Here is a 15,877-nt window from a genome sequence, read left to right on the forward strand (position 1 = left end):
ACAAAAAAAAGTATTGATACAAACCTACGACCAATTGACGTTACTTTTGGGAGCTAACGCTAGTGGTGATATGAAGTTAAACCACTTCTCGTTTAGCACTCTGAGAATCCCAGAGCATTCAAAAAAATTCCATAACTAAGAGCAAACTGACAGTAATGTGGGGATCGAATCAGAGGGCATGGGTCACACAGTATCTTTTCAAGGAATGGCTAGTTTGTGCCCCTAGCATCAGGGACTACCTTGATACCAATGACTTGCCGTTGAAAGCACTGCTGCTATTGGACAATGCACCAGGACATCCAAAGGATCTTGAAGATAATTTGTTGACAGACTTTCCCTGGCTGACAGTTCAGTTTTTACCTCCGAATACGACTTCGCTGATTCAGCCGATGGATCAGGAAGTTATTGCGGCCATCAAGAAATTGTACACTCGCACGCTGTTTCGTCGGTGTTTTGAAGCAAGCCAATTCTCCTCAACAATGAATTCAAAAAAGTTTAGGAAAGAAAAATTTGACGTTCTTGAAGCTATTCGTATCATTCAAAAGGCGTGGTCAGAAGTCACACAGCAACAGTTGTTTTCTGCTTGGCGGAAGCTGTGTCCATCCTTCTTTCAAGGTGACGGAGGTGATCAGGGAGTCACTCCTGAAATTATGGATAAAATTTTGACAACTGCTAGAGATCTGGAATTGGAGGTGAACGAGGATGACATAGAAGAACACATAATGGGACATGAAGATGAACTGACGACAGAAGAACTCCAAGAAATTTTAAATGAAGAACACCAAGAAACACAGCGGAATGTGTCTCCTTCTGAACAAGAGGAAGACGAAAGAGGATACCAATGCCGACATCTGCCGTTAAAGATCTTTCGAAAAAGTGGGAGGATGTCAGAGCAATGGTCTTAGAATGGCACCCAAACTAAGCTGATGTCAGTAGGGTTTGGGATTTTTACAATGACAATGCTATTAATTACTTCAGGAAAATCCTGAAAGAGAGAGAAAAGCAATCGACATTGGACATGTTCTTCAACGCCCCATAAGCAAAACATGAAAAGGACTGATTAATATGCAAGACTATATGTATGTATTATTTTTTAAAAAACTTAATAAGAAATTATAAATTTTTTTAAATTTAATTTTTAGGGTCTCCAGAAAGAATTAATCGATTTCACATAGAAGTCTATGGTGAATCGATGATCGGTTAACGGACAATTCGGATAGTGAACATAGTCTTGGAATGAATTATGTTCGTTAACCGATCACCCACTGTATTTAGACGTAAATGTAACGTACATATGTAGGTACATATATCTGTACAATATATGCATCTCAAATGTGTGTATGTACATACGTTATGTGTGTCGAATGTATGTATGAATATATGTAAAATGTAAATTGCCCAATGTACGTACAATCGTACACAAATGTATTATGCATATTTGGATACATACATTGAACATGAACATATTGTGTATATGTACATCCATACATTGGACATGCATATCATGTACATGTATACATACATATATTGTACATACTATATATATTGTACATGCATACATATATTATACTGCACATGCATGCACGGGACATACATCGTACATGAACATAGATATACATTTTACATACACTAATATTTGCATAAAATGCATATATTCATTGTGTATAAATGTACATGTCTACATTGTTTGCACATACATATGTAATTATTAGCTATATACATATGTACATATATTTTATACTTACAATATAAGTGTATGTACATGTGTGTGAAACTAAAGTGTCTGAACATATGCACTAGATAAAATCATATGTACATACATTTTAGTTACATTCATTTGTACATATACAAAAACGTACAAAATGTATCATTATAAAATACATTATACTATCTACTGTAAAATAGAATCATTTAAAAGAATACAATTGTCTTGTAATAGTGTATTTAGATTACTTGTAATCATAATTACCCGTAATCGTTATCGTTGCGATTACTTGCAGTCACAATTACTTGGAATCATGATTACAAGTAATTGATTACTGTAATCGACTATGTAATCATGATTACAGCTGTAATCAAAATTGTAATCACGATTACAAGTAATTGATTACTGTAATTAATATTGTAATCCTGATTACAGCTGTAATCAAAATTTTTGAAAATTGTAATCATGATTACAAGTAATCGATTAAATTTTTGGCCAACTCTGGAAGCAGCAACGTCTGAATTACGAAAATACGAGCTATCTAGAGGACGGATAAAAATAGGGAAAATCTTATTTTCTATGCGTAAAAGCGGAGAAAATAGCTAAAATATGTAAAAATACGGAAGGGTTAGCAGCTAGGACGTAGTTTGAATTTTCTGTTTATCTTTGAAAACCGTAAATAAATATAATTATTTTATTTCAACGACTGAATTTTTTAAAAAAAGCGGGACATTTATAAAAAAAAAGAAAACTTTTAGAGAATCGGAGTTCTTGATAAAAAAAGGCTGAAATTCGAGACAAAAGCGATAAAAGCAAAGATCCGCTAAAAAGCGGAAAAATCTCATCCCTGTAGCTTGTAATTTTAATGCTTCACCTTTCTTAAAATGAATGGGCATTGATGTTAATTTAACTAAACAAGAAGGTTATCTAAATAGAAAAGAGCTGATGTAAAATTCTTTTAAATAATCATAAGTTACTTTTTCAGAAAACAAGAAAAAAGGAAGAAGATACTATAATTAGAGGAGGAAAGAATCTCACACCGACTCCTTTCAAAATCAAAACAAAACTAGGCATTCAGCATCCCTGTTCCAAGGGTCTTGTTCTTTATAGTCATATTAACCAGAAATCGTGCAAGCCTAGACGAGTTCTCCTAAAAGCCAAACAATATTCATAGGTTATTAATTTTTATTTGTGTCTTAAACTAATGTTTTAAATACACTATAAAAAATTAGCATGCATTATGACATTGTGATTATGATCCTAGTCTTTAAAACCAGTTTTTGGCATTCATTATGACAAAAACAAGTTCATGACTACAATGATCAAACGCTGATTTTTACGATACAATAATTTGAGAAAAGCCAGTTAATGAATTCAAATTCATAATACTTTTCCATATTTACACGTTTAATAGGTTAAAAGTATTAATGGAACAAGGATTAAAACATCATCCAAATAAGTATATATTTTATTCAAAGTAAATATAAATTTAAGAATAAGAAAAATGGTGAGAAATTAAAATAACTTCACAAGATGCACTTCTGTCTTCATTAACACACCACACCTATGCAGGAAAAAAAACAGAATTAAAATAAAATAAATAGTCAAACAAATACAGTACAGAACCCGTTATCCGGAAATCAGAAAACCGGAAAACCAAATAACCGGAACAAAATTCGATAAATTTTTCCACCATTATAAAAAAAAAATTTTTTTTTTCCCTTATAAAATTTTAGGATTTTTTGTTCTTTTTTGAAAGATGTTTACCTTACCATCATTTTGGAAATAATCATTAGTGTATTGCTCCATCGTTTTTTCTTCTTTTTAAGATTATTTCCAAAAAAAATTTTTATTTAGTTGTGTTTAACAATAAAAAAACGGCTTTTTGTAGCGATTCAGAAAACCGGAAAAATCAGTTATCCGGAATAGCGATGGTCCCGATCGTTCCGGATAATCGGTTCCCTAGTGTATAAAGAATTTTAAAAATCAATGAAATAAAACAATATACTCATTGCCTAAAAGTAATAGTTAGGTTTTTTACTACATTGGGGCACTGAATTCATTTGGTCAGAAGATGTCGTAAATTACCACTAAATTAAAAATTCTATAGATATTCTTCTGTGATATAAATATGTGTATAAACAAGTTGTATAATAGATAAATAAGTGTGTAAATAAGTTTAATTTGGGGGATTATTTAGATATTTGCCATTAAAGTTTGTTTTAAAAACACAAGGATTTTTAATTTTATTTAGACTATATATACTACTATAGCAGATTTGTATTGGAGCTTTGCATGTTCTTACAAAATGGCACGCAAGACATCGCATCATTAAAATGGTTAAATCAAAGCTATTATGTATAACAATTTTCATGAAAGTTTTTGCTGTAATTATTGGCAGATCAACAAAATTTCTTTTGCTCACATAAATCTAATATTAAAATAAAAAATTTAAAATACATACTCCCAAATTTTTTTTTATCACCCATAGAAAGTTGAGTCTATGACATTTTTTTATTATTACTAATATCAGATTCACTTTGTCTATATCAATAAAATAGTAATAACAGATAAATTAATTTTCAAATATTATTAAAACATATATAATTAAATTAAAATAGGTACCCGAATGTCCGGCTCGTAGTTATACGGCCGAGTAAATATGAGAAAAATTGGAACTGGCAGTTCGTAAAACTCGTTGTTGGAGGTGGAAGAGAAAAAAATATGGAGTTAAGGGCAAAAGGACAAAAACAGTAATCTCTTGATGAATTCGCCTCAAAGTACTTTTTGACACTTTTTATTGTCAAAACATTTTACGTTCTAAAAAGTTTCTCAAAGAAATCATTTGTTAAAAATACTTTTACCATTCTAAATTTATAAAAGTATGTTAAGAATTATAGAGAATAAATAAAAAAAAAGAGCAGTCATCACAAAATGTCATGTATATATATTTCTTAAAGTGTTTTGGCAATACCAAGTACGCAAACACCCAATTTGTGAATTGAAGATTAGTTTATCCATCATCATCAATAAAGATATGTTTTAACATACTTATTACTTAATAATTGTTAAAAATATAATGTTCAAGTCTGTAATTGTCACAACAAGTAATAATTCACAAAACATTGCTGCTTGTTATAAAAGATATAATCATTTAGATTAATTTCTTATTAAAATATTTCAAAATAATTAAAGCACGAATATTATACTCTATTACTTTTCTAAAAATTATCGATTATTTTTAAAATAATAAAATAATCCAGCATTTTGAAAAACTTTGTTTTTAGGTTCAAAACCTTTCTATAAAGCAGTTTTTCAATAATTTTGAAATGAAAAAGCATCAAGTATGTGGCAACTATTTTTGTGCAAAAGTAATTTTGAAGGCACTTGAAGCTCCTCATTCAGAAGATTATAAAATTCTTGATTTAAACCAATTCCTTTTAATTGAATGAAAGAAAGTCTGACACTTAAATTTCTCGTTTTAAAAATCTCCCAATATAAAATTGTTGAGGAAGTTAATCCTTGGAGAAAAAATTATAAGTTTTCCCTGGTTATCTCGAGTAATATTGCCCTCTGGGTGTGCTTTTCCCCCAAATGTGCAATGAAGGGTTTAAGGGGAATCTATATGGGAATTTAAGGTGTGTTAGGGATTTCTAAAAAGTTGTTAACAAATTATAGATAAAATTAGTATTAGATACTAAAATTCATAAATCTTTTGGTTTTGGCATTGAAGAATAATTAATAATTCTAACTTAGCACATTTGATATTAAAACAGTTAGGTTATTAAAATAGTTTATCGTTCGAAAAAAATACTTTTTTACAATGACATGAAAATACTGTAGCACCCATTTTACAATATTAACATTAAACCGAACTGTGTTCTTCGTATGAATTCGAAAATTTTGTGCCCCAGTGCCTTCCCTATATTTTGTATTTACATATTCTTTAACTTAAACTTGATTTAAAAAAAGCATAAAAATTTATCTTTTGAAGTGTTTACATTTTTGTTCATTTTTCCTTCACTTTTAACTCTTTTTATAGAAGAACTTTAGTGCATTAAGTTAGTTTATTTGTATAATTGGTATATTTTCTTCTTTGTTTTATAAATCAAAGGCACATTATTGAAATATAACTACTTTCGAATTTCTAATTGTTTATTTATAAAACATTACTAACTGATTCAATTTTTCTGTATTCACTCAATATTAGCTGTACTAAAAAACAAAGGCAATGTGTTACAAGTTGATCTGATTACATTTTAAAACAGGGTTCGTGATTTTTTTGATTTTTTTAAAAAAAAATCAAAAAAATCGGATTATTTTGATTTAAATCGGATTTTTTTGATTTAAATCAGATTTTTTTGATTTTTATTCAAACACTATAAGAGCTTTAATTTATGATTAAAAAAACTTTATAAATGTTTAATCAAAATTAAATTAATATTAAAACTATATTATAACAATATTTTAGAAGCTCTAACTTACTAAAATAATTTTTCATTATAATGCATAGCGACCATTTTGATACCAAGGCATGATTGAAATTAAAAAACAAGATAAAATAGATAATTTAAAGAATACTACTTTAACTAGTAACACAAAGTTTCAATTAGCACTTTAATTAGCAATTTTAATTTAAAATTGTGATCTCTTTTTTTTTCTCATGATTTATAAAATGGCAAAATAACTAAACTAGTAACTTCGTTTACTAAAATAGACTTTGAAAGGGAAGAATGACACTATATCAGGAAAAAAATATCTGAACTCAGCTTTTTTTTCTTTCTATTTTTGGCATATTAAGGTAATTTCTTTTTAATATAACCTCAAGCTTTAGAAATATAGAAATTTCCATCAATAAACTATAATGTAGATTTGAATTCCATGCTTTTTTAATCAAAAGGTAGAATTTTAAGTAGCATTTGCTTTTTCTCTTTTGAAAAAAAAATAATTTTTATTTACTTTCTACAGCTATGCAAGTCTATATTAAGACAGCATTAAATATTTACTTTAATCTGTACTTTCAATGTTAAGAATCAAAAATTTTTGAAACATGTAATTTTAAATGTGTTTAACACACACCAAGAAAGAAAGTAATTTCGTTTACTAAAATTAATTAATGCAGCAATTTATTTAAAATAAATTTTAAAACTAAGAAAAGAAAATAATAAAAAAATCAATAATTTAAAGCACTGTTTTTTAACTTTTAAAATCAATATAATATATATATATATAAATCAGTTGATTTAAATCAATTATTTTTTTAAAAAAATCATTTGATTTTAATCATGATTTAAATCGTGATTTAAATCAACGAACCCTGTTTTAAAATGAAATTACTTGTGCCATATAAGAAAAATTTTATTTAATTATTTCATTCAAACCATAATGTGATTTGTTAATTTTATTTTCATACAAACACTTTTAAATTTTACAAATGAAAAATTTTCAACAAAATTTGTATAATAAAAGTTTCCGATATAACAGTAGGTGTTAGGTGTATTTTCAATAACAAGGCATTATAACAGATGTATAACAACAAAATAAATTCTAAAAATGGCACAAATAAAATAATTATTATTTTATAGGGGACGCTAAAAATATTTTGATGAGTAAAGTGGACAGTGATTAGGAGGGGAAAAAAAGGTCACGCACCAATGACAGAGTACAGCGGTTCTAAAATGATGTTCTGCTGAACCTTCAAGAGTTCTAAGAGTTAGCATTTTTTCTTAACGTGAAAAGTGTTCTGAAATATGTAGTTATATTAATGTCTAATTATAATAATCCCTTATCTATATAATACATATTTTGGTTATTTTAAGAAATTATGCAATCAAAATGTCAGTTAAAAAATGAAAATACATTTATAAAAAGTGGTATTATTTGTAATTGAAGTAAAATTAAAATGAAGAAATATGTTTTTCTGAAAATCATTCTTAATGTTTATAATAGGTTTTTTTTCTCATTTCACAAAAACAATAAATCATGTTATCTGTTTCAGCTTATACATATACCCAGGAACAAATTCAGAAATGGGCTAGATGCTGCTTAGACCTGAGAATTCAATTGTTGAACATAAAATAAAAAACAGTAATTAATAAAAAGATCAAAAAAAATTTCATTCTTTACGGCTAGTTTTTTCAAAATAATTTGTAAATCTTTTTTTGGTTAAAGTGTTCACACTTGGGAATGAACGTTATTTATCGAGCTCTGCTAAAAGAAGGTCGATCGTTTAATGTTCATTAACCAAAATAAATTAGGAGCAACTGATTTAGAACAACAATTCTAAAAAATAATGTACACAGAAATGCAATACACGAGTAAAAAAAAACACGAGATTACCATTGGTAAGCAAAAGACACCAATAAAATTGAAAAAGGGGGAAAAATTAAAAAGTTATGTGCCAGTATTGTTACAAAATCATCATCATTCTGACATATTATCTGATTCTATTACACAGTATGGTACAGTCAGCAAAAAAAAAAAGATATCACCCTGAATAACTTTTGTNTCAACCAAAAGACAAACCGCATCCTTAATCATTTACAAAAAATATATATATTTTTACAAATACTGTTATGCAAATTTAAAAAAACAACCCGAGTGCTTTGTGATAGATTTCGAGAAAAGTGGATTGGCAACGATTTACCTTTATCTTGCAGTCAACACTATAATAAAATTTAAGATATTTGATTTTTTTTGTTGTTGCCAGAATATATAAATCTCAATATTGAATTTTTTGTGTCACTTAAATAGATTTTCCGATTACACAGCAAAAGGTTTCAAAAAGACAATTGAAAATTACAAGTAAATTTTTAATAAAAGCTTTTTGTTAAACTAAAATTGCTATAGTAAGTAAATTTTCATTAAGTATACATAAAAGCTCTTTGTTAACCTAAAATTACTGCATTAAATAACTTTTCTTAAGTTTAATTTAAAATTTTAATAAAAGATTTTGTTATCCTGATATTGTTGCAATAAAGTAAATTTTAAAAAAAATTCCAGCAAAAGCTTTTCATTAACCTTAAATTGCTGTGTCAACAGAAATGACCAAAGTTGTAAAACATACAATTTTATCTGTAAGATGTAAATAAAAAATTCATTGAAAAAGTAAAGTAAATCAAATTTAAATATTTACAGGTTGAAAAAAAAAATTCTTTCTTTTTTGTAATCCCAAAGATTTTTAAGTTAATTTTAAATTCCCTGAATTTTCAGCTTTTCCTTAAAAAGTATGAATGAATTTATGAATTTATTTTAAATGAATGTTTAGTTAGTAATTAATTAATCATAATATTGATACAAAAATTACTATTCATAAAATATATGGTATCAAATTTTAAGAAATTATAAACAGTCACAAATTACCTATGTTTGTAAAGATGAATTCAAATAAGTTAAAATATTGTGGAATACTTAAAATTTCATTTATGTATTCTCCATTCTTGTGGCTAATCTTACATTAATTCTGTTTCCAGCTAGAGTTTTTCTAATCTTCCAACTGTTCTATCTGGCATCTGAAAAAATATAAAAATTTCACTTATTGTGGGGCAATTAATCAAGCTACAATTATTCTAATGAAACTAAATTAAATTCAATAAAACTAAATCGAATATTTAAAAACGTGCCAGGAGCTTAACTAGTTTTGAACTATTTTGAGGCATTTTTCGCTATCAAAGTCCCCTCTAAGGAAAGCAGATCTGAAAGTAACAAAACCTGTTACATTACCAACATAAAATGGAGGTTGAAAAAGGGTCCGAGAAACAGCTTCAAGTTTGGTCAGGCATTTAAACAGTATTTTGCTCTTTTAGTCCCATATTCCTCAATAGTGAATTGATAAGTGTTTAATTTTTAAGAAACCCCTAATGTTGTGTATATTTTTTTGACTTCCCAACTGGCTAATACTCTAATATTATAGTATACTGAAAGCAATCATTATCGAACACCATGTGCAGGCTATACTTATAAAGACTTAATCAGATTATTAAAAAAAAGTAATGGTTGTTATATTGCATATATCTTTGATGTAACAAAAAAAAAAAACTTGCCCAAGAATTTTGAATAGAGCAGTTCAAACTTATTTTGCTCATTAATTGACATTAAAATAGGTAAAACATTGCAAAATTACTTACATTCATTTTTAAATACAAAATCTAATTTTGAAATTCAATTCTAAATTTAATGATAATAATAAATAATAATATAATAAAAATTATCAAGTACAGAATATAAAAGATTTAATTTTTCTAAGATTTAGAAGTTAGAAAATATTTAAATCTTTTTTTTAAATGTAAAAATCAAATTAGTGCAATAACACTTTAATTATTTCTTTTTCAATGACAGTAACTGAAATTTTAAAATTTAGGAACCATTTGGAAGTTATTAACTTATAATTGTAAATTTTCTTACCCACAGTGTATAAAATTTTAAAATTAGAGATTAATTAAGAATATGGTACCTTTAAAGCATTGTTATTTAAAAATATGTTTTTCTTTTTTATATATACAATTCTTGATATTTTACTAATTTTTGTTTTAATTTTCACAACTTCTGCCTCATTAAGGGACGAGAAGATAAAAATTTAGAATTTTAAAATTTTGCATACTTCTTAATAATGATAGTAGAGCTGCTGAAAGATTTTTTATTTTTTTGAATAAATTGACAATGACAACTAAATAAAATAGTATGTTTACGAAAATTTTAAAAAGTAATTACATACAATTTAAAGATAGTTTAAATATTTCTTACAAGGGAAAATGATATTTCTCTACTTGTTTGTAATGGCTCTATATCACAAACAAGTTGTTTGTTTGATGTATCAAAATTAAAAATTTAACTTTAGACCAAAAACATAAATTTTAAAAAATATAGTTGTAAATGTAAATGAAATAGAAAATTTTTCTTTTATAATAAATAAAGCATTTCCTTATTTATAATAATAAATAAAAATATATTTTAGTAATTTTTCAGTTTTAAAAATGATTATTAATAATATACTAATTACGTACACACATCTTTTATAAATGACATAATTATTTAATGTTAAAAAAAAAAAATTCATAATTATAAGTGAGGCTTTTCCTTTAGAAATAAATAATGATTGTTTATTTAATTTTTATAAATAAAAAACATTTAAAACACTTGTTTCTTATAAAGATGAAAACATAAAAACTTTGTTTGCATTATAAACAAAAGGGCATATAACGAAATATGTGACATATACGTGAAAACATCTCTTATATAAATTAAATATTCAATTAAAAATAATAGGTCAAACACATCGTTATTTAATAGAATTTGATGTATATGATATTAATATATGAATATGAAATTAATATTTATATAAAATTATTAATAAAATAAGAAAATATAACAATTAATAAGAACAGAAAATAACATGTTTTAACATTAAAAATGTTTTAGTTATTGAAACATGTTTTAATTATTAAAAAATAGTTTTGAAGTAGACGTTTGGCTTATCTATAACACAGTGTAATTCAAAATGAATATAGCAATTACAAACAGCTATAACTATTTAATGAAAAATAATTTATCGATAAGATAACAAAGAATACAGATGAAACTTTAAAATTTCTTTAATTAAGAAATTAGCAGATGCAACTCCCTTATGTTTGGTCAAAAGCGTAAAATATTTCAGAGCACAGAATAAAAAAATATCAAATAAAAGAAGGTTTAGAATTGAAAAAATAATTCTAATTCAGCATGTAGACAGCTAAAACATTAAAATATTTCAATTCAAACAGACATATATATATAACATCATTGCCGAGAGGAAGGATTAAAACAGGTTTTAGGCCGGGAAGGAGGGTACAAAACTTATTTATTAATTATAAGACAGAGCAGTCATGAAAGTGTGTACGAAAAGTTGTGTTTCTTCATTATATGTTAGGGAAAATCTTGCAAAGTAAAATCCGTAAAATATTTCAATTTAGGGAAAGGAAATCTTAGTAATTGTAATTGGTTTATCAAATAGATCGAATGATTCTCACAGAGTGCAAAGGGAAAAATATCCTGCTTTTAATTAATGCATAGTAGAGCCAAAAATACATTTAAGGACAGGAAGTGAATTTAAAAGTGTGAGAAAGTATTTCGATTAGAATAATAAAAGAAAAGGATTTAACATAAAAAGATTAATTGAAGCTTTTTATGNTTTCAGAGCTTTTTATTCACTTTACTTTTTTGGGATTTTATGAACTGAAAAATGACACTTTTCGTGAGAATGACCCATATATATACACAGTAGAGTCTTAATAGTTTGAGTTTCCCTTAGATCAGAGCTAATGAAAAAAAATCACTCTTGCTCCCAAATAATGGCCAGCATGCACACAAGTAGAACGATTACTACGCCTGAATGTTGAAAAATGAAATTACAGTTAGTGATCTCGTCATTGATGCAGACTATTCCAGGTTCCAGATTTCACATGATAAAAAAAATTTCAGATTGTGAAAACACAGACAAGACAGTGGTAAACCAATGGCTAAATAGTGATAAACAATTAGAATTTACAGATGGTGACAGTGTAGAAATGATAGAAACTCTGGCAATAAGAGAGGACAGTAAAAAGGAGAATCTGGCAAATTCCACGGAATGAATGAGTTACGGCGAGGATCTCACTGCTCTAGAATTTGCAATGCGATTAGTATGTAGCAACAGCTCGAGGCAACTCCAGGCGGCATTGTGCTACTTCGACGATGAAGGGAAGCAATAACATTATCACCATTTATTTAAATGTTTAATAAGTTTTATATTTGCGATAATTTTACTCTCAGAAAATTCGAGGAAGCCACAGTCCCGTCCACCTTAACTTATCAACACTCTACTGTACATATAAAACAAAGTAAAATTTGTTCTGCAATGTCCTGAAACTCGACATTTAATTTTTGAAGTAACAATCTAAATTTAAAATGAAATTTAATTTATTAGATAAATAAAAAGTTAAAAATATAAATAACAGTCTTATTTTTCTGAGATTAACAAGTTGGAAGAAAAATTATTAAAAATCTTATCAAAAGTAAAAACAAAAACTAATTAAAAAGCAATTTGTAAAAATACAATCTTTATTTATTTAAATTTTTAAATGACAACAATTATTCAAAATAATAAAAAAAGAAATCTTAAACCATTTTGCCTATGAAATAGCTTTTTAATAAACGACTTTTCTTAATTAGAACTAAAATATAATGGACATTTTAAAACTTCTCATCAAAAGAATAATGCAAGGAAACATATCTGGATTCATACAGGTTTACAGCCTAACTTTATTTAGTACATGTGCAAATTTCATTCTATGATTTTTAGCAAAACATTTTTCAAACCTTAGTTTCATTTTTGTACTTTGGTCTCCAAAAGCCAATGAGCTTGGCTTTGGTTAATTTTCCTGATGAATCATCTAATTCTTCTTCATCCTCATAAAGATACCACCCATAATTTCAGTATGCACCCAATCCCCAATTTGACAGAATATTAGGTAGTTGTGTTCCAAGTCTTTGAGCCATCTAACTTAGTTATTTCTCTAGTTTTGTTACCAAATTCCTGAATTTCAGGTATACAAAGACATTGCTCAAACTATCATGAATCTCAATGAAATAGCCACAAACCTAGTCTTCCTTGCAGTCACATTTTCAACTTCTTTTGGAACTGTAAAAAAATACAAAATAAATAAAATTTAATACCAAAAACTTTAAATAAGAAACATGATTTAATAAGCATTTTATTAAAATGTAAGACTGATAATGTTTTTTAGTGAGTCAAGAACAGAATTATATCAAATGTTCTACAACAAGCAGACGTGTAGTTAGGGAGAACAGTCCTATGGAAACGAAACAAAATCAGTTTTTTAGTCCTTTAGAACTTGGTGTCAGATTTAAATGGTTATTTTTTTTTTGGAATCCCTTTAAGTTTTTAAGGTACAAACTTAAAACAACTGCACTTGGTATTTTTTTACTAAATTTTACTTTGCAACTTTAAATAATAATTATAACGTAACTTCATAAACTTCCATTCGATTCAGTATAAATTTTAACAGTATATGTTACTAATGTAGTTTCGTTTACAATTCAATATTTTATATTTTATTGAATAACAAACGTTTTTGTTGCATTTTTCATTTGACATCTTGGCAAATTTGTAAAAAATAAGGAAAAAAAAAAAGATGTGCAAAAAAATACAATAGTAAGACATCTTTTTCCATTTTAAGTTAACTAAAATAAATTAATAAATATATGTTATTCAATTTATCTAAAAATTTTGGGGGCTACAATTAGCAATTGAAACTCGGAATATTGAAAGGCATCTTTTAAATATTTTGCCCAGGATAGATGTTCCTTTTTGCTCCCCGCTAGCAACACACAACTAACAATACTTGATCATTACAGATGATCCGCACCGCAGACATAGTCGAAAATTGTCAATTGAACAATTATTAAACTTAACAATATCAAATTAACAATTACTTCAATAAAATATGGCTAGTTCAAATATTTATAAATTTTTAAATGGTGAATAAATTTATTTTTCAAACTAAAAAACAAATCAAGTGCTTTTATTAGTTTAATTTCTTTCAAATTTATGAATAAATGCCCACAAAATATACAACAAAAATAATTAATAGCATACACAACTTTCATCACTATTTGAACATAAAATGCCTTTGGAGTAATTTTGATATGTTGCAATTTTGAGCATTTTTTTTATTTCTTATATTTGTGATAGAAGATGGTTTGAAACGTGGTGTAAGTAAGATATATGTCGCAGAAATTAGTGAACCATTTTCAGCTGCAATAAAAATTATAAGTAGGTATCTATAAGATTATCACTAAACTACACGGAATATGGAATAAAAATTATAAATATCTATAATATTATCGTGAAACAATACAATATAGAATAAAAATATCAATAAGATTATAATTAAACAACAATGAATACAGTAGGTAAGGATGAACAATGTAATTTAGCACTCAAAGCTATTGCAACAGTGAAAGAGTAATGGAAACTTTTCTTCATTGTTATGCTTAAAATGTTCTCATTAAAGAAAAGAATAATGAGTCCTGTTCTCACTTAACTACTTATACAAAAATTGCATTACTACTTTATGGAAGCGACTGTAGTAAAAATAATAGATTTTTAGAAAGCAGTTATTAATTTACAAAATAGAGAATTTTTAGATCTTCAAATAAAATAGTTACAACAGGAGAGGACATGCATACAGCTTAATACTAAAGAATTTTTTTTTATTCAGGTTTTTTCCTAATTTCATTAAAAAACAAAATTTATTTTAAAATAATATGAGAATAATAACAATAAAACTATTAACTCCTAAGTACAAAAAAAAGAGATTTCTAAGAGAACTTCCAAAAACTTGTAATCACTATTCTGAAAAATTACTAGCTGCATAACAAAAGAAAAACATTACAATTTGCCAGTGCTTATAATGCAAACTTTTACATTATCATAACAAAGGGCTTAGCTCTTAGATACTTTTAATTTAAACATTTTTTTTTGTTCCTTAAATTATGGGAAATTATTGGCGATTATGGGAAATTACTGCCAAAGATCAGGATACAAATCTCCCCACACTTTTATATAGTTTACATAAATTTTAATATTGTTTCTGTAACTCATATTTTGTTTCATAATTATTTCGTTATCTAAAATTCAAAAAGATGCAAGTGAGTTTATCAGAGAAAATGCATACAGACTAGTGACAACTTGACAGAATTATCATAATTTCTGAATCTCAGCCAAAATAATACAAAAATCTTATGAAGATATTTTATTATTTATATTTGACGGATAAATATCAGATAAAAAAAAATAGATTTCGAAAAGTTCGCGGAGTTTGCCAACTGCTGCCATTATTAATTTACTATAAAATAGTTCTAAAAAACTTATACAGACTAGTTACGCATGACGTCATGCAAAAGCTAGGGACCATTTTTGCTGCATGCTGAAAATTCGTAGAGGTAAATTAGGGGTTGCGAGTGAAAGCCTGGTTGGCACAATATATTTACCAGAACCAGCTAAAAATTCGCTAATTAAGCTAATATTCGTTTCCATGAATTTTTCGCATGTAGTGAGAATGGTAAGTTCAGGACTGATTTCATTTCCTCCGATTTGAGTACGGGATAGCACATGAATGTAATTCGCACACGTGT

At 26.8% G+C, this 15,877-nt stretch overlaps 1 long non-coding RNA gene across 5 annotated transcripts in view; it reads right to left on the reverse strand.

Annotated features, from left to right (window-relative positions):
* Positions 1 to 15,591, reverse strand: part of LOC107449686 (uncharacterized) — a 93,601-nt gene extending 78,010 nt beyond the window's left edge. The window contains exons 1-4 of one of the 5 annotated variants that reach the window (XR_011637476.1): positions 15,418 to 15,591; positions 13,037 to 13,358; positions 9,068 to 9,216; positions 7,358 to 7,448 (exon numbers count right to left, since the gene is read on the reverse strand). This is a non-coding gene — a long non-coding RNA (uncharacterized lncRNA). Of the gene's footprint in view, positions 1 to 3,138; positions 3,270 to 6,419; positions 7,449 to 9,067; positions 9,217 to 13,036; positions 13,359 to 15,135 lie in introns of those variants that run through there. The other 4 variants (XR_002376771.3, XR_011637477.1, XR_006225463.2 and 1 more) reach the window with 4 other exon arrangements.
* Between the last annotated feature and the right edge of the window lie 286 nt (positions 15,592 to 15,877).

This window comes from Parasteatoda tepidariorum, chromosome 8 (assembly GCF_043381705.1).
Source record: "Parasteatoda tepidariorum isolate YZ-2023 chromosome 8, CAS_Ptep_4.0, whole genome shotgun sequence".
Classification (NCBI taxonomy): Eukaryota; Metazoa; Arthropoda; class Arachnida; order Araneae; family Theridiidae; genus Parasteatoda; species Parasteatoda tepidariorum.